The 22,948-nt window shown below is 35.6% G+C and overlaps 1 protein-coding gene across 5 annotated transcripts in view; it reads left to right on the forward strand.

Annotated features, from left to right (window-relative positions):
- The window catches only part of PARD3B (par-3 family cell polarity regulator beta), a 1,090,519-nt gene that overhangs the window by 370,534 nt on the left and 697,037 nt on the right, over positions 1-22,948 (forward strand). The gene's annotated exons all lie outside the window — the stretch shown is intronic.

Consider the following 22,948-nt stretch of genomic DNA (forward strand, 5'->3'; position numbering starts at 1 on the left):
AACAAAACCTAGACCTTATATATTTGTTTTAAAGAACAGACTGTTTTTGGTAGGGGAGGAGAATTATCTAGAGAAGCAAAGTTTGGGAAGCAGAAAGTTGAAAGGTAAGAAACCTGTAATAACCAAAGTAAAAGATATATTTTGATTCTGTACTTTCAAGCTAAGGGAAATGGTGGTACAGGTGAAGCAAAAGCAATTAAATATTGGCAGGTTTCAAGGAAATATTGTTTATTCTGAACAAAGAATAAAAAGTTTTGATGAGCCAGAAATGACCCTACTACGTTTGGCTTCTGAGGGAGAAATTAATGTCTTGCCTATTCCTGTGAATAAGGTTACTTTAAGAATATAATCTTGGCCAGGCGCGGTGGCTCAAGCCTGTAATCCCAGCACTTTGGGAGGCCGAGACGGGCGGATCACGAGGTCAGGAGATCGAGACCATCCTGGCTAACACGTGAAACCCCGTCTCTACTAAAAAATACAAAAAACTAGCTGGACGAGGTGGCGGGCGCCTGTAGTCCCAGCTACTCGGGAGGCTGAGGCAGGAGAATGGCGTAAACCCGGGAGGCGGAGCTTGCAGTGAGCTGAGATCCAGCCACTGCACTCCCGCCTGGGCGACAGAGAGAGACTCCGTCTCAAAAAAAAAAAAAAAAAAAAAAAAAGAATATAATCTTTTTCCCCTTAAGCTAAGTACTCCATAAAATGGGCACAGAACTAATAATTTTGTATTAAATGAAAGTGACTATTTTAATAGTATTACATTGCTCATAAATTATCACTTTATTTTATGATATTTGTGCTAACACCCTTGTTTTCCTGATGTGTCTGTGAACTTTTCTAGCACCAAGCACATAGAAATGCCCAATAATCCCCGATTAGATAAAGGAACAGATTAACAAGCAAGTGCGCAAACAGCGTGTGAGAGACAGCTGTTTCCAGTTGTGCTAGAGCAGGGAGAGAAAGTTGATGCACAGGTGATTCCAGATTAAGAAGGAAGCTTAAATAATTCAACACGATAATGCTGTGTGAGTGCTTAGTTCTTGGGAGCAGCCATTATCATCATCAACATACTTGGCCTTAAGATCATCAGTGTTGTTCACCTGACTAACAGATTGTATAGAAAACACCAGTTGCTGGAAACCAGGATACCACTTGTATTTTTAGTTTATATATCATTTTGAGAGACAGAAGCTCATCAAACATCTTCAATAATATGAAAAATTTTCTATCGTAAATTTCCAAGGAGTTCTCCATTTCATAAAGGTAGAGCGTTAACCAGAAATTTGCATCCAGACACAGAAACCTTCATTTCAGTCTGCAACAGTGTTCTTCTATGATGTGCTTAATGGCACGTCCACCCTTGGTACTTTTATCTTAGGGCATATGTGACTGTTTGCCAGGGTCAACAGAAGGTCACAGTTGAGAACAGGGCATCTGACCATAGCAACAATTCATTTGTAGATTTAGGTCAACAAAATAGAACATTTCATGTAACGGTGGCTATGTTAACTGGCTTGAAAGTGGTTATTATTTCCCAATGTATACATATATGAAAACAATGTTGTATACTTTAAATGTATACAACTTTTGTTTGTCAAATATACTTCATAAAGCTGGAAAAAATAAAATTACAAAAAAATGTGAAATATACTTAAATAATGTTTCAAATATACAGGTATAAAGTTTAAGAAATATTTAAACTAACATGTTATTAGATGCAATGAAAAATTTGCATGAATTTGTAGGTTAAAATGTCGAACTGCAAGTACAGTTTTGGATCATGAAAGGCCATTTTAGAAGTGCTCCGAGCTTCTGGATAGTATTCATTTGGGTTATTCATTTACTTTTCTGCCTGGAAGGGACATGTAGGGTATTTTGATATACATATTTTAGAAACATATGATAATTTTAAAGCAATTTTCATAGGTTAACATGCAACCTAAACTGCATGGAAATGTGGAAGTGATGCTAATTCCTGACTGATGTATTTTGGGGTAAAATTACTGAAGACTTTTAATCACATGTTTTTATATCTTTGGATCCTCCCTACATTGCTTTCAAGAAGTAACTCAACAGAATAAAGTATGCAGCTGACCTTAAATTTGCATTTTTTATCATGTCATATTAAATATTTATGGATCATTTATATGTGTGTCTTGATTCTCATAGTGATTTTGTGTGCTCCAAGAAGATATCTCTTTTAGCATAAACATATACTTTACTAACAGTTTCATCAAATTTTAAAAGCGCAAAGTATACAGATTTTAAATGCATTTCAAGCAGATTTGTTTTAAAGAAATATGCTCATTAAGAACAATTGAGAATCGATCTTGTAGCATGCCCAAAGTGTGTTTGCCTTTTGATATTGAGTATTGGAAACGTTGTTAGATTGTTGAGCAACAAAGGAAAATAAATTTTGAAAGTTTCATTGGGAAATAGCTAAAAACATAAGACTCTATAAAAAAATTAAGAAGTATTAGTGAGAAATGTGTGGATTCTTCCTTCTCTTAACATTACTGTAGATCCTTTTTTCTTTCAGCTGTTTGTTCCCTTCTCCTTACATTTATCAGGATTCTTCTGTGTTCACCTGGCTAATCTGAGTACTAACCATAACAAATAGATGTTTGGAAGCATTAAAGTGATGACTTTCAAAGGGGCTATTATCATTTATCATGAAAATGAATTCAGCCCACTGATGGTAATTTAGCCTACAGGTAAAATGAATGTCATATGTTTATACAATGAATTTTCAAATGTTTAACTTTCTCAAAATAATATTTCCTAAAGATGCAATATTACATTTAATATGTTCACAGGAGACACTTTACCTCACTAATCCCCAAATTCTATGTTTAACATTGTAGAAAGGTGGTAGTATATAGACTGGTACCCACAAATATTCACTGAACAAAATTGTACAAGCTTTTATGGAAATATTCTGTTGTATTTCTCAAATGTATAGATTTTCTGCATTAGAGCTTGGTGATGATTCTGGGCTCCAGAATCAGATTCTCTGGGTTTGAATCCTGGTCCCACCAATTAGTGTGATATTGCCTCAGTTTCCTCAATTGATGACAGTGCTGACCTTATATGTCTTTTGAGACGATTATGAGATAGTGCATGTGAAAGTGCTTAGAACCACAGTTCTCATGGTTCCCAAACGAGCTGTAGTACCACTAGCACTACAGAATACTCAGAGGGACACTGCACAATATTTTAAACTTCTGTGAAACACTACATAGACTTCCGTCTCATGGTAGTTTTGTTTCAGTGTTAGATTATACCTTCATTCCTTTTGATGTTGTCGTATCTTTGCAAAGCTGAGTTTTCATCAGTTGCTATGACAAAAAGCAATACCTTGTGAAAATCATCATGGAAAAAGAAATGAAGCTGTTTGTGTCTAGTTTAAGAAGTTTTGCAGTGCCCCAATAGACACATATTAGTAATTTGTGATTATTTAAGAATTAACTAAAAATATCAATTTTGTTCAATGTATGCATATTATTTTCTCAAATGGTTACTAAGTTGTTAGGACAGAAATAATTAAATTGCTTAGACCTGTCTACTTAATGAATAGAGCTGTTAGGTGTTTTGTTTGGTCTAAAGGCACAATGAAAACATTACCAAGACACTGAAGGCTCTACTGGAAAGTTTGGAAATGTCTGTGCTGGCTTAGCTTTTGCATGTGTGCCCTCAGTAAGGGTCAGTTGTTTCTGTTGATGGTAGTGATGAGACAGCTAAGTAAAAAGGGCTCCCGAGCAGAACCTCCAACTGGCCTGCGCGCTGGGAGGAGTGCACACTGGGGTGGAGCCTTGTTGTGGAGGTGTCCTGATCCGGGATGGTACCTGGGATTCAATCTGTGAGATGGGGGTCTGTTAACAAGAACCTCTCTTGCTTTGATGAGTTTTTTCCCCCCCTTTTCACCCAATAAATTCCATTTTTCTCACCCCTCAACGTGTTTGCAAGCCTAATCTTTCCTGGTCATGTGACAAGGACCCTATTTTTAGCTGAACTAAAGAGAAAGTCCTACAACAATAATGGTTAGGAAGTCAAAGCCATTTTCTTAAGCTTAACTCAAATTCCTCTGATAATCATTTTAACTCTTTTCTTCTTGTCTAATGACAGTGAGGGGGAAGGAGAGAGAGACTAGAAGGAGGGAAGAAAGTAAGTAAATCTGCTGATGGAAATTGGGATGTCTGACTGGAACGGTAGAAATGAATGAGGGGGGTAGAGGAGCTGTTTCCTGTGAAAAACGGACGAGCGATTTATCATGTAGAAATTGTTCAAAAGCCAGGAAGAAACCTCCTATAGACCCCAGCCCTCAGTCCAACCTGAAGAGTAGGAAACATGTCCTGATGGTGAAGAGGTTAGGAGCAGCTGTACAGAGAGAGGGAAAGAAAAGAAATAAAGGGAGGTTTGAGGGCAGACAGTGGGGCAGGGAATGAACTTCCAGCAAGACTGTGGAGTGGCCCACGCGCTGGTGCCTGGAGCAGGGTAGAGAGGCCTCCAAGCTCCGTATCCCCAGCTGCCCAGATGCTCGTGGTCTTGCCCACAGCCGAGGAGGTCTGTGAAGGGAGTCCTTGGGCTGGGTTTTAATCCTTAGAACCCAAGCCAGATGCTTAACCAGAGAGATTCCCACTTTCGCACCCCGCTTTCCTCTCCGATTTAGGGCTTCCTGGTGGATCGGCAGGGCGGAGGTACAGAGAAAGTTGTTCCGCCGTTAACCTGCACTCTTCCTGTACCTCTGAGAGGATGGTCTGAGGAAACACTTGTCACATCTGGAAAACATTTCTTTAATGGAAAGAGAGAGTATTGTTAGCTATTCCTATGTGAACATACAGCTTTTTAGCTTCCTTCTCTCAGCCATTTTTTTCCTCCATGTTAAATTATAGTACTTTCTTTTCATCAAAGGGCCTATGCTATACTTAATAAACTGTCTAATTAATAACATTTAATTTTAATTTTAGAAAAGTCCCATCCCTAGAGAAGTCTTCTCCCAAAATGAAGCTGTATTTCATTTTGATTTTATGATTAATTTTCATTATTCCTTTGGTAATAATTGTAATGCTGAAATTTGTTATGCATCATTTAAGGAGACTTTTGAATTAACGATATTTGAATAGTCATTATTTTGCCGTATGAATTTAGTTTTAAGTGTATATACTAAAATATATAACATTTTCAGAGTTATATGTGACAAAATGCCTCTAAAGTTTAATTAAGTGTATTAAAACTACTTTCACCGTGGAAAAAACCTACAAGTAAACATAAAGATATTTTAGTGAGCTTAACTTTCTCAGAAATCACAAGTTCTGAGTCACATATCTGAAATGATGCTAACAATATTTAGGGCTTCCACAAAACTATCTTCAGAGATTTTTGTTAAGTCTTTGGCTAATTAATACTCGAGACACCCCGTTCACTAGGTTTTTCTGTGGTTTCATTGTCACTGATGCATATTAATGACATCAGACAAATAAAGTGTCTTTCATAATTGCTTGTCTCAAAGCATTGTAAAAATCAAATATGGAATAATTAAAAATTCATTTGCGGTTTGTGGCTGTGAATTTGACTGCTGGAAGATTGAGTCGAAGGCCCATGAGTGTCCTTGATAGGTTTGTACGGTTGATTCCCAGTCTAGTAGCTGCCCCGGTCGTATTATATAGATGGCTTCAGTCAAGGGAGAGTGGGATGCTTTGAAATACAGCGTGATAACTGTGCATGTAAGCACAAATAGCTGTTGAAAAGAACTGTGAGAATAACTGTTGACAGGAAAGACAGTTGGCTGTTTATTTTCCAAGATAAAAAATTAGGGTCAGGTGGTATTATCTATGTACTTTTCATTATTCATGCAAAACCAAACAGCTTCAGCAGTAAGAATATTTTGTTTATGAAACAGAAAACATTATTTCACTGACTGCGACACTTTTGTTAAAAATATCTAATAGATACATGGTTGTTTTGAACTTTATAGGTCAATTTTAGATTTAATTCCCTATTAAATTCTCAATCATGTATAGCATTTTGTGTTGCATTAACAAAATAGTAGATTCTCTGAAATCATTGAATATTTTAAAATTGTGTTGGTTAACTCAAGAATGGATAAAGTAATACAAGAACAGTCCAATTTATATGGTAGCATATTGAATTTAAAATTCTATGGAGATTTATTAAAATTTACATTTTTTTCCATGACTGCAATTGCATTTTAAGTGATAAATAATCCAGAAGAGTGTATTTTATAAGGAACGTAAATGAGAAAATATTTTCATTGTCTAAAGATGTATATTTTTTTTATCATAAAAAATATTCACTGTAGGGAAACTGTAATTAGAACTAATTTATCCATTTGTTCATGGAGTTCCCTTAATGAGCAAGAATACCGCATACTCTTAATTATCTGTAAGTTTTGACCATTTACATAAATAATCCTTTTCAAATATGAGTAGGACTTATGATACTAAGCCACTCTTTTGAGCTTTTACAATATGAATTAAATTTCAGATTCTTCATTTATCTGACATGTTTATTGAGTACCAGTAAACTTTAAAGTATTCTAGATACAGTGGATGCGTAGAACAATGAATGAAATGGATAAAAATCCCTGTTCTCTTGGTTTTAATATTTTAATGAAGAGAGCCCACTTTAAAAACAAGGAAATATGTAAATATAAAGTGTAAATATACAGCATGTTGCATAGGGTCATAAGTGATACAAAGAAATATAGAGTAGAGAGGGAAGTTAGAGCCAGAGGAGGACAATTTAAAATAATCATCAGGAAAGATTCTAAGAAGATGATAGTCAAAGCCTGGGAGCTAATGAGGAGTTGATGGGTGGATGGACCAGGTAGGGCCTTGTAGGCTATTCTAAGAACATTGGCTTTCATTCTCTAGTAGAAGCAGCTATGGAAGGATCTATAGCTGAGGAATGACAAGGTCTTGTGGCACTGGGAAGTTGTGCAGGGTAGAAGCTAGGAGCCAGTGAAGAAACCTTAGATGTAATTCAGGGAAAACAGAATAGTGGCTTCTATTTTGGGTATTCAGGACAGATTGATTTAATGCATGTGAGGAGTGAGAGGACCAGAGCTAACAATAGGACCAATTTTTTTTATCCTCGGCAACTAGAGGTATGAGTTGATTTGCTAAGCTGGGGAACTCTATGGGAGTTGCAGGTATGGTGAATGCCTGCAGGAGTTTGGTTTGGGACATCTTGAGAATGAGTCTAAAATTGGAAATAGAGATCTGGACTGAGATGTAAATTTGGGTGTTCCATTTCTTTGTAATTTAGGGATAGAATACTAACATTTTACAATTTTTGTTTCTAATTTGGATCTGAAGAGTTTTAACAGTATATTCAACTACAGGTATTTTCCTTTTATTCAGAACATTTCATTTGTTGTTCAAATAAAAACTAATTGTTTTAGGATCTGAAAGGCTGTTGGGGGTTATTGTTATAAATTATTTGTGGCTACTGACTAATACAAGGTATTGTTTTTCTTTAATAGTAAACCCTGACAATAGTAATAGTAAAAGTGATTGTATTTTTATTTTAATCCGATTAAATATTAGAATTTGCAGTTTGGAATAGTGACAAGTTTTTTTCTTAGATTAGTTCACAAAAGCTTGCGTTACTGGTTATAGCAATTAAAGTTTACAAAATTAAGAAAAGCTTTAGAGTACTTTGTAGCCTGATATATTCTTATTAAGTTTTGACGGGCATTCTGACATGAGGAGAGAGTTTTTATGGAATCAAGTTAAACCAAGAAGAGATAAATGCTTACTTAAATTTGTAGAAGAAAATGTAAAATATATACCTTCAAATTTCTCCTCTGAGGACATTCTTAATGTAAGATGAAAGCTGCTGGATTTTATTTTATTTTATTTTATTTATTTATTTTTTTTGAGACGGAGTCTCGCTCTATCGCCCAGGCTGGAGTGCAGTGGCCGGATCTCAGCTCACTGTAAGCTCCGCCTCCTGGGTTCACGCCATTCTCCTGCCTCAGCCTCCCGAGTAGCTGGGACTACAGGCGCCCGCCACCTCGTCCGGCTAGTTTTTTGTATTTTTTAGTAGAGACGGGGTTTCACCGTGTTAGCCAGGATGGTCTCGATCTCCTGACCTCGTGATCCGCCCGTCTCAGCCTCCCAAAGTGCTGGGATTACAGGCTTGAGCCACCGCGCCCGGCCAGCTGCTGGATTTTAAACATTACAAACAGGCAACTTGTTTTTTAAACATTATAATGCTTGATAGTGTTCTTTCCTAAGGGAGAAATTTCTTTGCTAGACTTGCTTTGAAACTTCACATTGAAAATGCTTTTTTACTTGTTTTTTGCTGAGGTGTAAAATTTGCAAAGGTTATAGAAAAATAATAGTTGTAAGATACCCGATATGCAATATGCTCTTTTTGAGGGCTTTGGTGATTTTTCTGTTTTCGACTGATGTAGCCATTTGTCCCAGTCTGAGTGATGTTTAGCCATTACCCATGTTGTACAACTCTTGGGATGTTGCAGGTTGTGGGGATGGCATGAGTAAGGAGGAAAGAAAGAACCAAAATGCTTAGCAAGTTTCTAGATGGAACAGGGTACGGTGGATTCTGATGCCTTTTAAATGGGAAGACCAGCAGAAGTATGAGTAGGGCGAGAATGAATTTAGTTTACGTTATGCTAAATTTGAGCTTCCCATTGGACATCTAAATAGCAAAGAACACTGGTTAGGATGTGGAGAGATTCAACAGCCATTTTCGTTTATGCAATAAATAATAGAAATGATGGGAATGGTTGCTGTTATTTTCAGGGAGAGAATACCAAGTACTTGATAGTTGGTCTGTGTTTCTGGTGATTTTTTTTTTTTTCCTGGCTCTGTGATCCTTGTGAATCACCGTCCTTGGTCCCATTATACCCAGTCTTCATTTAAAGCTAATATTTATTACATCTTTACCCTACCCTGACTTTTTCCCACATTTTATGAAAAAATTTAAATATATAGAAAAGTTGAAATAAGTATGCAGTGAAGACTCATCTACTTAACACCTGGATTTGGCAAATAACATTGAACTCTGTTTGCTTTGTTACATATCTGTTTCTCTGTTTCTGTAGCTCTCTTGCAAGGCATCTTATTTTTTGATGCAGTTCCAAATAATTGCAGACATCCATACACTTCCCTCCTAAGTACTTCAGCATGTATATCATTAGCAAGAGTTTCATATTATTTAAAGATCTTTATGAAGTAAAATTTACATATGATGAAATGCACAAATCTCAAGAACTTTTGATGAGTTTTGACAATGTATACATCTGTGTTGTGTAAACTCCTATCAAGTTCTGAAACACTACAGTCACTTCAGAAAATCACCTTTTCCCAGTCAATCCCTGTCCCTCAAACCTCCCAACAGCAACCTCTGTTTTGATTGTTTTCTACCATAGATTGATTTTGCCTCGTTTAGAACTTCCTGTAAGTGAAATTATATGGTACGTATTCATTTGTATAAGGCTTCTTTGTTCAGCATGTTTTTGAGATTCACCATTTGGTATATTTGTAGTTAGCTCCTTTCTAATGCTGGATGATATTCCATTGTATGTACTATTCCAAAAGTTACTTATCCTTCCTCTCTTTCATAGAGAGAGGCTGTGCATTGATTTATTAAGGAAATCAATATGACCTTCCCCTTTTTAAAATATGACTCTTCTTTCATCTATTAAGTAATCCTCTTCCCCTTCAAAAAAGTCTTATTATCACTCATTCTTGTTTAAGGCAAGCCATACGTTGTGTAGCTTATTTCTAGAAACACTGTATATATAAGAGGCTTTTCTTGGAGACTTGAAATGAAAGGTTGTAGAAACATTTCTGTGCATCTCTGACTTCTCTTTAGCTGTCTCTTCCAGTCACTTTTTTTCTAAAAGTCTTCCATTTAGACAGAGTCACGAATTTCTCTTGCAGACTCTGCTCTTTATGTCTTATTTATTCCTATAGTCATGTTAATTTGGATACAATAGAAAAATTTTTCCTCTTTCATGCATAATGGATGGAAGTATGTGTAAAGAACAATTACGGTGTTCCAGGTAATTCTGTATCTGATGCCTCCTTCAGTTGAGAATATGGCAAAACAAAAAGTCTTAAGGTTCAACAAAGCCTTCACCTTGAGGCTGTGGCCCATCAGGATATGCTTGCTCTTTTGGGGTTAGTAAATGTGTACACTTTCGAGCATTGAGCTTGATGTAACCTCTGGCAATCACTTTTCGTAGAGAGAGGCTGTGCATGTATTTGCTAACCACTTGGTATCAGAAGATTCCAGTCAGATTTTTGTATTTCCCCTCAGAGTTTTCAAGAAGCAAACTACCAAGGGCATTTTGATGCATCCTTTTGTCTAAACACCTTTTGGAACGAAAGTCTGAGCACACAACCATGGCCTTATGCCCTGGAGTTTTACAGCTCTACGTTTGAGGCTAGGAAAGAAGATCTCAATTGAGGGTGGTGTAATATATTCTCTTTGAAAAAATTCTTTTCAAATACCATTGTGGTTCACACCAAAGAATTATTGTATTTGATTAAAAAATAAGGCCAAGCATTCAATTTTTGCATTTTCTTTTCTCTTGCTTGTGTTTTCAGCTAATATTGCAGAGCATTTTATTTACTCAACCAGATTGACAAGATTATAAATGGGAGCTGTGTGTGGAAGCCTCTAATTTTTCATAAGTAAATGAATTAATTTATCATCGCTGTTGTGTTTTATTGCTGTCTCCATGCGAGACTGCCCTGCTCCTTTCTTCCCCCTTTTGCCTTCTAAACATTGGATCCATGTCATCGTGTTTGACAGGTTTCTGATTCCCCTGTCAGATGCAATTTGGTGCTAATCACATTTCCTTTGCTCAGTGTCAATGATACAAGCCATGCATAATATTCCTGTATGTCCACTCACTCACTTGCAGTGCAGCTGGAATATCTTGGGCATTAATCTGAGAGAATGCTGCATTGAAATGCAAAAATGATGCTTGAGCACTAAGATAATGTGGTCAGGCAGATGTGCAATAGATAAGTGAGGCTAAACTGGTGGTCTTTTCCTAAGCTTTGATGAATTTTATTTCATTTCTGAATATCTCTTTACAAACCTGAGACTATGTAATCAGTACTGGTTCATTAGACCTTCAGCATTTTTAAGAGAATTCATTCATTGTCCATGTGTGAAGAAATAAGAATTATTTTTTCCATTAAAAAGAAAGTTATAGGTGGTTATTTTTAATGTTGAAGAGTATCCCTGTCTAGATCATGCACTCTATCAAATGCATAAAAGTAGCTAACAATCTAGAGAAATCTGTTAATAATAAGCCAGTTTCTAATCTAGATGAGGTCACAAACAATAGACCTTGTGTTAGATCATTTTAGACAGATATAATCAGAGTATAGTGAGAGGACTTGGGTCAATTTGGAATGAGGGTGATTGTTTATTTTTTGAAGTCTAGTTAGATGTTTTGACAATTAGAGTGGGGGAGAAGAAGCACTCAAAAAAGAAAGGAATCAAAGCAAAATTAGAGCTAGGAGAGGGTGTTGTTTATCAGTGAAATAACAGTTATCTATTTTGGTGGTAAAGAGGACTAGAAAAGTAATTCAGGAGCATATGGGAAAGGTCTTTATTTTATAGACAAGAGGGAATCTTTTTGTTGTTGTTGTTGGAGCAAGCCTGTGTCATGCTTACATTTGAATTTTAGAAAGAAAAGTTTCATGGTAGTGTGGAAAAGAATTAGAGAAGAAACAAAAAGAGATATCAAATAGGGGGACTATTGCAGTAAGTCAGATAAGAGGTAAGGGCCCAAAGTAGGAGGGTGGCAGTGGAAGTACAAAAGATGTGACAGATGCAAAAGTTATTACTAACTAGAATCTACAGAGTTGTACAACTCTTGGAATGTTGCAGGTTGTGGGGATGGCATGAGTAAGGAGGGCAGAAAGAACCAAAATGCTTAGCAAGTTTCTAGATGGAACAGGATACAGTGGATTCTAATGCCTTTAAATGAGAAGACCAGCAGAAGTATGAGTAGGGTGAGATAATGAATTTAGTTTGCGTTATGCTGAATTTGAGCTTCCCATGGGACATCTAAATAGCAAAGAACACTGGTTAGGACGTGGAGAGATTCAACAGCCATTTTCATTTATGCAATAAATAATAGAAATGATGGGAATGGTTGCTGTTATTTTCAGGGAGAGAATATAAAGCAAAAAGAGAAGCAAATAAGCAATGAAACCTTGGAAATAAGGCTAAAATTAAGGGAAAAGTTGTACCAAAGAGAACCGAGAAAAGACTGAAATAAGCAATTGTACAGAAAAGAGAAGGATTGTGGAAGCTGGTGGTAGAAGGTGGTCAACACCATCACATATGGATGAGGAGGACTTAGGCAGTACCGTTGAATGAATAAATGTAAGAAATGTTTTTTGTCTTGGTATTATTTATATGGTGTTTAACGAGTTCCAGGCAGGTTCAAAGGAGTAATAGAACTAAAAGTCATATTGCATTTGGCTGAGGAGTGAATCAATGGTGTCAAATTGGAAGCTGTTCATTGTTCACAACTCTTTGAAAGAAATTGGTGGTAAGGGAAGTAGGAAGACCATTGGGGTTGTAGCTTAAAGGAAACATGAATACCAAAAAAAATACAGGTTTTTTTTTTGTTCCTTTTTAAATAGGACATACCTTCTAAATGGAGTTGAGATATCACCCCCAAGGGGAACCAAGAAAGTTGATTCTTTGGGAACAAAATCATCTTAAATATTACAATGTTTGTGTCTCTCCAAATCTCATCCTACCTGACAAAAATTGTAGTATTTAATTAATCTTGTTTGGTTTTTATTTGGGTATCACACAGGCAGCATTGACTGAGTTCATAAAAGATGATATGAGATATCTTTTATGATATGAGATCAGTGTTCCAAAACTATGGTGCATATACAGCTTAGTTGTATGACTCCATTTATTGCTAGATCTCAGAGTTGAAACCTGAGAGGGGAGGCCTGTGTCTGTCTGCCTCTTAGCTACTGCTGACTGCTTTGTGTTTGTGTGTGACTCAGGTTTTGAAAATTAGATTTGTTTATATTTTCTTAATTTTAATACAAGTTATTCAACCCATTATTATATCAAGCCCTGAGAAGAGAAAGTATTGACAATATCTGAATGATTATCCAGTAGCCAGTTAAGTGAGAAATTACTTTCCTGTATTCGTATCAACCAAAGGTTAAAGATAAATTCACTGAAAATACATTTTAAAAAATAATTTAATTGTTCAATTGTTTTGCTTTAGCTGGAAAATAATTTTGAAGGACTGAAAAATTTGATTATATTGTCATTATTATGTATTTTTGTGAATTGATTTGTATATAAAATTTGATACAGCACAACTTATGTAAAATAAATTGCATTTATAGCTTTTTGATTTTTAGTTAGATTTTAACTTAAAAATATATTCAGTCAGCCTTAACCCTATACTTATTCTTTTTATGTATTATATAAAGCAGAGATATATATGTGCAGTACATCAACAGATATACAATATATTAAAATTTATATGGAGGTGGCAGTTAGGAAGGCAGTGTCTTAAAAAGGCTCTGGAGAGGGGGTAGAAGAAAAAAGATTGAGAAATACTGGGATAGAGAAATTTTAATTATTGTTCCTATTTCAATTAAATAATTTTTTACCTATGAGAGTCACTAAACAATATGACACTACTCATGCTAACTTTTAGAAAAAAACCAGAAGGTAGCCTACTTTTGACACAGGTGCCTATAGAGGATATATTCTTATTCATAATTTTTATACACAGAGGTGATTGTGATTCACAAAAAGTTATAGTCAATTTCAGTTGAAGTATGTTAAATTGGAAGTCAAATTTTAGTGATCTGAATTGAATTTCAACATAATCTGGCATTTTTAGGGCACTAAGGACATGTTATAACTGTGTTATTTGCCTTAGTGATATAGTATTTGCTGCATGATATTGCAGGAAATATTTTATTAACTCAGATTCTGTAAAAGCGGTAAAACAGAGGACTAAAACCACTGATGGTGAAATAAGATCTTGAGCAATCAGATCTTATGAGTCTTGTTTTGAAACAGTTAAAGTGTGGAAGATGTGTGCTTTGACTATACAACCAAAACAACGCAATCCCAATAAACATTAATCTGCAGGGAATTTTCAAAGAGGAGATAGGTTACCCAAGGATAACACAGAACTAAAACATCGTGGCTTTCACTGGGAGAAGATACTTTCTTCTTCAAGTTGTTAGAATGTTAAGAGAATGAAATCTTACCATTCATTTGCTAATGGGACATTGATTATAACATTGGTAGCTGCTTGTAGCTTGATTCGGTCTGAATCTTTGTAAAATTTCAAACTAGTATTAAAGGGGCATTAATTTTACAGATTTTTTTTCTTTTTAAATAAGGAAAAGTTACAAGCATATATATGTACAGCATTCCATGTATTAAAAATATATGAAGATATCAATTAGTTGCTATTAAAATTGTTAAAAGTCACCTGTGAATAGTCTTTTGCAAGATTTGGCTCCCTCTCAAATATCTTCTGAAAATCTTTGTGAAAAATTGTTACTCAACAGTATCAGTCTATACTGCATGTAACAGAAATGCTGAATATTAGAAAATGAAAACCAAAAGCCTCTCTGAACTTCTGGGGAGCTTTAAATTTAATGTAAAAGTTGGAATGTACACACATCTAAAACTGTTCACAAACTAAAATAAGTAAAAATGCAATGCAAGTGATATTTGTAAGTGCCAGATTGGATTCACAGTAATGGAATGATCAGTGAGGCTAATAAAAGACAACTTTCTGGAAACTGTATATTGAGCAGGATTTTCACTAAAGAGAACAGTGTAAAATGAAAGAGAAGAGGAAGAAATTCTGCCAAGTGTAACATATATACCTGAGCTATACACACACACAATCTGATATATGTGCATAGACTTCTATACATATGTATATATGATATACATATATATCAGATATATAAATATATGTATATATACAGATATCTATGTATATAAGATATATATGTGTATCTCTCTCTCTCCCTCTGTCTCTCTGTCTCTATCTCAAGTACAGGTAAAAGAAAACCCACAGCTGATGCAGATGTGGGAAGGGTAGTCAATTATCTCTGAGTAATAGGTAGAAAACCCTGGGAAGAAATAAACATGGAAAAGTGTAGTTACTTACTATGTCTAAGCCTTGGCAGCTAGAAAGCTTGAGACTCCAAGAGGAATTTTATCTTTTCCTATGATGATGGTGGGTATGAAGAGAAATAAATTAATTTTTATTATTTTACTGAATGCATTTTTTAACTTTGTAGCTGGAATTGAGACAATGCCGTCCTCCATCACCACCAAGCATCCCACCCTCTTTGATGAGTAGTAGGCAGGTTTTGACCTCGTAATTGAGCTTGTTGAGTCCATGTGATGAAAACTGACTACCCTAAATAAGAATAAATATATTGGAAAAAAACAAGGGCTTATAAAATAAATAGGGCAATGATTGAGAATTTAAAAATGAACAGGAATTAAGGCAAGATGAGGAAACGAGTCAAAACTGTTTTTTCAGAAGGAATAAGCTAGTCAGGATATAGTTCTGCAAGCAGGCATCAGACTTTTCTCATCCTCGGGTCACTTCAGTGAGATTCTCACCTCCAGGAGACAGTATTGACTAAGCTTAAGCCTCATTCTTGCCCCTACTGATATGGTTTGGCTCTGTGTCCCCACCCAAATCTCATCTCAAATTGTAATCCCTGCGTGTCAAGGGAGGAACCTGGTAGAAGGTCATTAGATCATGGGAACATTTTCCCCTATGCTGCTTTTTGTGATAATGAGTGAGTTCTCATGAGATCTGATGGTTTTATAAGGGGCTCTTCTACCTTTGCTCCTCACTCATTTCTTTCCCGCCTCCATATTCCCCTTACCTTCCACCATGATTGTAAGTTTACTGAGGCCTCCCCAGCCATGTGGAACTGTGAATCAATTAAACCTCTTTCCTTTATAAATTACCCAGTCTTGGGGAGTATCTTTATGGGAGTGTGAGAATGAACTAATAACACCTACATTTTACCACCCCGGAGACATACGCAGGATCTAGCATCTTTGGCCTGGGCACCTGGATTTGTCACCCAGGCAAGACCATACACAAAGTAATCCATCCTAGAAAATCACAGGGCTGTTAGGAATGGGGAATGGATGTTGCTTGGACAAATAAATGTTGAGAAATGTCCACTCTGTTTTCTCTTGATCTTGAGTGGTGGATAGGAGCAGTTTATCTTAAAAGTCCTTGACATCTGTAGCAGCCAATTACCATTTCTTCAAATTCTCATTATATTTTCAAGTAACTTCTTTTCTCCTAAAGAAGTTCCTAGGTGAAATTGTTCTCTGAGGAAAAGAGCACACCCCCCATCACTAAGAATAGAACCTGAGTATTACTAATTAAGTCCCAATTCTAATTATGTTAATGAAACTGCAAGGGGACTATACAGCTAGAAGCCCCAGCGTGGTGTTATGCCATGCCATGCAGCTGTGGATCTCCTCACAACATATGAGTTCTATCTGTGAAAGCATACCAGAACCCAAGGACAGACTCTAGCAATTTCTAAATATTCAATTGCATAGCATATTCTTCAAGCCAGTTTTGAAATTATAAGAATGGCAAATACAAATACATTTGCCATTTTTTGATATTAAATATTAGTCCTATTTTAAAGTATGTAAACTGTGACGTCTAAACATAAATGACAAAAGATATACATGTGTCACCTGACAGCTAAGCTAACACAAATGATTTTCATCACTGGAAGAGGAGTAAGTAATTCCAATAATATGTTTGGGATTATAGTCAGAATTACGATCCCAAAAAAAATCCAAAAATGAGATTAGAAGAAGAGTTTGAATTTTTATTAGTATGAATGCAAAGAATGCATAGCCCTCTTTAGGACTAAAGAATAATACTTTTTTGGTGATACTAAAAAATACTTACTGAAGATGTAATAGGACTAATGCAATGGACTGAATGCTTAGGTCTGCCCTCCCCATTGTCAAATTCCTATGTTGAAACCCTAACTCCTAAGGTGTTAGCATTAAGAGGTAGGGCCTGGGGGAGGTGATTAAGTCATGAGGGCAAAGCTGTCATGAATAGGATTAGTGCCCTTATAAAAGACACCCCAGAGAGATCTCCTGCTCCTTCTGCCATGCAAGGGTGCAGCGAGAATCCAACCGTCTATGAACCAGAATGCAGGCCCTCACCAGACACTGAATCTGCGGGCACCTCAGACTTCCCAGCCTTTAGAAGTGTGAGAAATAAATTTATGTTGTTCATATGCTGGTTTATGGTACTTCGTTATAGCAGCCAAATGAACTAAGATAACTAATAACATAATTCTGTTTTGGAAAATATACTACTTTGGCGGATTTGGATTATAATTATAATGTTAAAATCATGTAGTAATGTTTTAGGTTGATACAGGAATCCGTTCTATTACAGAGGAGTCAGAAGCACAAGATATTTCAAGATGGAATTTTGAAAACGAGTCATGACTTTTGCTGTAGCCCATTACTTCTGCTCCTTAATAAGACCTGGTAATCCATTGGAAGCTATGTGGTTGAAGTATTAGCAGAGCATTTAGATAGGTAGGTAGGTAGGTAGGTAGGTAGGTAGGTAGGTAGGTAGATAGATAGATAGATAGATAGATAGATAGATAGATAGATAGATAGATATTGATAGATAATATATGTATACTTTTTAATTTACGCTTATATCTAGAAGAAAAAGCATCTTTCAATTATCTATTACTACAAAAAGATGCTGTTTCATAACCGCAAAATTCAGTGATTTAAAACAGTAAGTTTTTTTCATTGCCCATGAGTCCACATGTTAGCTGAGCCATTCTGGTTTTGGCTGGGTTTACTCATGTGTCTATGGGCAGTTTTAGGTCAGTTAGGCAGCTCTGCTGATCTAGGCTGTGCCCTCTCTTGTGTTTGGAAATTGATAGGCTATTGGCTGGTTTCATATGACCTTGGCTGGAACAGTTGGACTCTCCTTCATAGGATCTTTTGCCCTCCAGCAGGCTAGACCTTATTCTCAGAGTAGTGGGAGAGTTCCAAAGGAGCAAGGAGACGCATGCAGGGTCTCTAGAGGCCTCGGTTTAGAATTGCACAGTATCAATTCTGTCACTTCTGTTGGGTAAAATAAGTCAAGGTTAGCCTCAATTCAGGGAATGGAAAAATACACTCTGCTTTTGATGAAAGGAGTTTCAAAATTCCATTGCAAAGAAAATGAATATAAGGATGGTAACTGGGGCCATTTTAAACATCAATTTAACACAAAGCACATATAAACGTGTATGCCTAAAACTCTGAAATACTATCACAATATGAGTTGGTGCTTAAAACAAGTGGAATTCTAAATCATTTGCAGGGCAATAAAGAAAACGTTGCTTCTGGATAGGACAGTCATCAAAGATGTCTTGGTCAGTGTCATGTAAGTGCCATAGCTGGGTGAAGATCTCAGTGAAGAAAGGGAGAAAAAAGAGAACTTTACCCTCTCTTGCTGTTGGTGAGCTTTGGTCATACTGATTTAGCGTTCCCCTCTGCTTCTTTTATACTTCTTTCTGAGAACATGCCTTTAACTTTTGAATCTCTCTCCTGCCTTAATAATAATAATAGTCGGAGTGGAATGGCTGAGATTGTAGCTGATCAACTGACAGAATGGAGCAGGTGAGGATCATGCTGACCTTCCATGCATGATATCTTAGATGAAAATAGTCCACTTTGGAATTGCAAATTGACCTGCATGGTCTCTACCCTGGTTGCCCTGTTTAGAGTGGAAATATTTAACTTGCTTTTCCAATATCTGCAAGTGGTTCTAACTCACTAAACCACTATCATCCTGGTTAATAGCTGTTGCATGCAGTTGGTTTTCTTAATCAGAATACTTTTTTATTCCATTTCAGCATTCCAGAACTTAACCAAAAGTATTTTCAATTTGATTACATGGACTTCTTCCCAATATGCTTCTCAAAAGAATTTGCTGTTAATAAAAGGTCACTATGTATATCATAGGTAAGCATGGTGTTTTTGGATGGAGCTGCACTAGTATTTCTGGAACGTAGCAGCATAAAGTCCATATTGCTGGGCCATTTGAATAATCTGCCAATGGACACACGCTCAACTGACATTGAATGTTAAAGATTCTCGTAATCTAAACTTCAAACATGCCAATATTAGTAACTTGAAGAATGGATCAAGACAGCTCATTTGTTGTTATTTCACATTTAGAAAACGTCTTAACATTATTATCTTATAGTTAAATCCAGTTTGTAAATTGATAATAAAATGAGTTAGAAATTACTGGGAAAGTCCTTTGAAGTACCAAAATGAAATAAATATTCTTCCATACTTAAATTTTATGAGGAATTTTTATTTCCAGCAACAGTAAGGCTGGGCAGCAATCTTTGAAGAATTTTCAATAAATGTAAATTGAATAAAACTTTTTTTTTTTGGTTTTATAGATTGTCAGGTGATCAACTAAGTGAGAAGCTTTTATAAATGTGTTGGTTCTTCTCTGAGACATGAGTGTTTGGGAGAAAGTCCTCCCTTACCCCCTGCCCAGAATCCTGGTAAAACAGAAATTTTAAAAAAAAGGTAGTGTTTTGTAATTTCATTTTTAAAAGGTGCTGTTTTTTAAATTCATTTATTTAGACCACTCCAGACAATTTAAGTCTTCCTGAATCCAACTGTATTTCTACTCCTGTAATAGTTTACAGAAAGATATTAACCTTTATTGTAATTGAGAATATTGAGACCACCTTCGACATGAATATCTGGGTGTAGTTTTACTTGTATCTATTTACTGTAGTCTAAGTAAGACATGTTTTTCCTCTTTGCCAAGCCCAACTATTTTCTTTGTGTTTTTAATAATAATTCTGTATCTCCTTGATTCTCTGGGACTTTTGTTCAACAAATTCCATTTTTGTCTTTTATGTCTTCAATTCCTCTCTTATGTAGTCCATTCTCCCTGTACTTACAAACATGTTTAATTTTTCTTTATTCCTAAAAAAAATCCTGTGTTCATTTACATTCTATGTTAATTTTTTCTTTTCATTTTCTATCTAACATTCTGGAGTACAGTGGTCCCCTCTGTATTCCTGGGGGACTGATTCCAGGATGCTCTGCAGATACCAAAATCTATGAATGCACAAATCGCTGATTCACAATGATGTAGTATTTGCATATAACCTAAGCACATCCTCTCAGATACTTTAAATCATCTCTAGGTTACTCATAATACCTAATACAATGTAAATACTATGTAAATAGTTGTAATAATCTATTGTTTTAAAATTTTTATTTTTATTTCAAATATTTTTGATCTGCGATTGATTGAATATATGCAGAATCCATAGATATGGAGGGCTGACTATATTTTGTAATCACTAACACCAATTTCATTACCATCTACTATTTCCTTAAGTCGGTAACCCAAACTTCAGACCTGTGACTTACTGGCCCTATATCTGGTTAAACATCTTTGACTGTCCTAAAACTTCATTTTTAACATAATCAGTCCCCATACAGTGGGCAAATTCTGCAACTTGTTTTTAGGCTATTAGAGCCCTCAACCCGCTTACTATATTCATCTTTTTCTGAAGCTCTGTCATCCAGTGTAAAACTATCTGGCGCCCCCTCTTGCTTGTTCAGACAGTTCTGTCTTCACTGGCTGCCTGCAGTTATCTTTATTCCTCTCCTAGATCAGTAGCTTGTCTTACTTCTGGTTTCCCTATTACGGCAGAACTTATCTAAAAACCATGTTGAACACTTGAGTATGTATCTAAAAACCGTGTTGAACACTTTATCTCTTCAACTAAATTATAAGATCTCTCAGGGCACAGATGATAATACTGGCTTTTGTTTTTCTGTTTAAACAAGAAAGTAAGAAAAGTTCTCTAGGCTGATGTCACAGTCTTTGAGTAGAAGCAGTTCCATTTATTGGCTGGATGCCGATAGAAGGAATGGCTTAGGTTTAATATAGAAACAAAAAAAAAGAATCAACCTTGATAGATCTTCAAGGACGTCTGTGACATCAAATTCAGTATTTTGTAGATAAGGAGTTAGCACTTTGGAGTCAAATGGCCTTACTTCAAATCCCACACCTAACACTTGTAAACTATTTGAGCTCAGTCAAATTTCTTCACCATTTTAAGGTTCAGTTTCCTTGTTTGTGAAATGGGAATAATCATAGCATGTTCTGTTAGTGTTTAATGAAATTATCCATGCAAAGTTCTTAGCATAGTGCCTGGCATATGAAAAGTACTCAATAAATGTTAGCATATCAACTTTGTTGTCAACTTATGTGTATTCCTTTTGGGGTTTGGAGAAGGTCCATTTAATGGTAGTTTATTTTAGAATAATATACCACCATGAGGTTTTATTAAAATTAGTTGAGTTTTGGAAAACTTTATAAAATAGCCATTGTCCTTCTTGTAACATGGGGTATAATTTATTTTGAAGTATAAATGCTTAGAAATTAACAATTGTTTTTTTTTTTTTCTCCTAAGGGGGGAAAAAAACAGTATTGGCAAGCTTTCCAGCTTTTGACATTCTTTTAAGATCTTTAAAATACTACAGATCTGATTCAGCCTTCAGACCTGTTACTTACTGGCCCTATATCTGGTTAATTCACATAAATCCTCTTTGGGCTACAAGTTACTTTTAAATAAATCCAAACTAAGAGCGGGGGGCAGGGAGGAGAATACCAGTCTAATTGCTAAAGTTTCAAAACAGAAGAATGAATTTGCACCTCAGGCTTGGCATCTCTGAGCATGCGAATCAGTCTCAGATACTCATAATCATTGCTTTGTTTTTTAAAGACCTTTGATTATGAGCAGTATTTAATTACACAGCTGCAAAATTCTTGAGACATTTGATACTAGAAAGAGACAATCTAATAGACGTATTTACCATCCCTTTATCTACATTTGCCGAATTCTAGTTGCATTCTTTTAGGTCAAAAGGTAAGCTATGCATGTGGCATTATCTTAGAGATCTTTTCATCATTCATGCTTTTAATGGGTTACAGTGTAATGTGGTATAATATTTCAGTGTAGAAGATTGGCACAAAAATTGTTCATTTAAGCAGTTTTTATGTGCCTTTAAAAATCATGGCACAAAGTATTGTTGAAGCTTGGACTGCAAGCTTCTTGCCATAGTCTAGATTTTAATTCCAGTTAGTATTCTCAACTTCTGATTATGTTTCATCTTTAAAATGAACTTAATGCTCTGATTTCATTTTTTTCTTCAGTAAAAGAAATAGCCCCATGTAAATTTCCCTTTAAATAATCTGCCTTTAATGGTCTGTGTTCAATTTATATCTTAAAAATGTATTTTGCATATGACCAAGTTGCATTTCTCTCTAAAGTAGATGAAATCTAATTCTTAAAAAAAGGTATCCTTTCTCCATATGATTGTTATTCAGTATTTATTGAAGTATATTTGTTGATTGAAAAGGCAAAAAGGAATTTTTTTAAAGGCAGAGAAGAATAGATATCTAAAATAATTTTGTCAAGAAAGAATGTGTTTTTGATTAATGTAATAAACATTCTTTGGAAGTAAATGTGCATAGGAATTGGACAGTAGTATTGTGTAATATTTTATGATGAAAATAAGGTGTTTATCAAAGAAAAGGTAGATTAAATAAACAGACAAAACCATCAGTCTTGACCCCAAAGAACTGTGGCTAAACCTGGATTCTGCATTTTTACACTAGTCAGCCACAGCTCATTAAAGGGCTTACACTTGTTTGTCAGGTTATTGAAAGTGGTAGTGGTAACCCCAGGGTAATGCTGCTATCCCTTTGCCTAGCTTGTTTGTCTTGTGAAGAATTAATTGTAGAGGGTTATGTATTATTCCATTACCCAAAGTCTTAAATCCTGTA

The sequence above is a fragment of the Macaca mulatta genome, chromosome 12, assembly GCF_049350105.2.
Source record: "Macaca mulatta isolate MMU2019108-1 chromosome 12, T2T-MMU8v2.0, whole genome shotgun sequence".
Lineage (NCBI taxonomy): Eukaryota > Metazoa > Chordata > Mammalia > Primates > Cercopithecidae > Macaca > Macaca mulatta.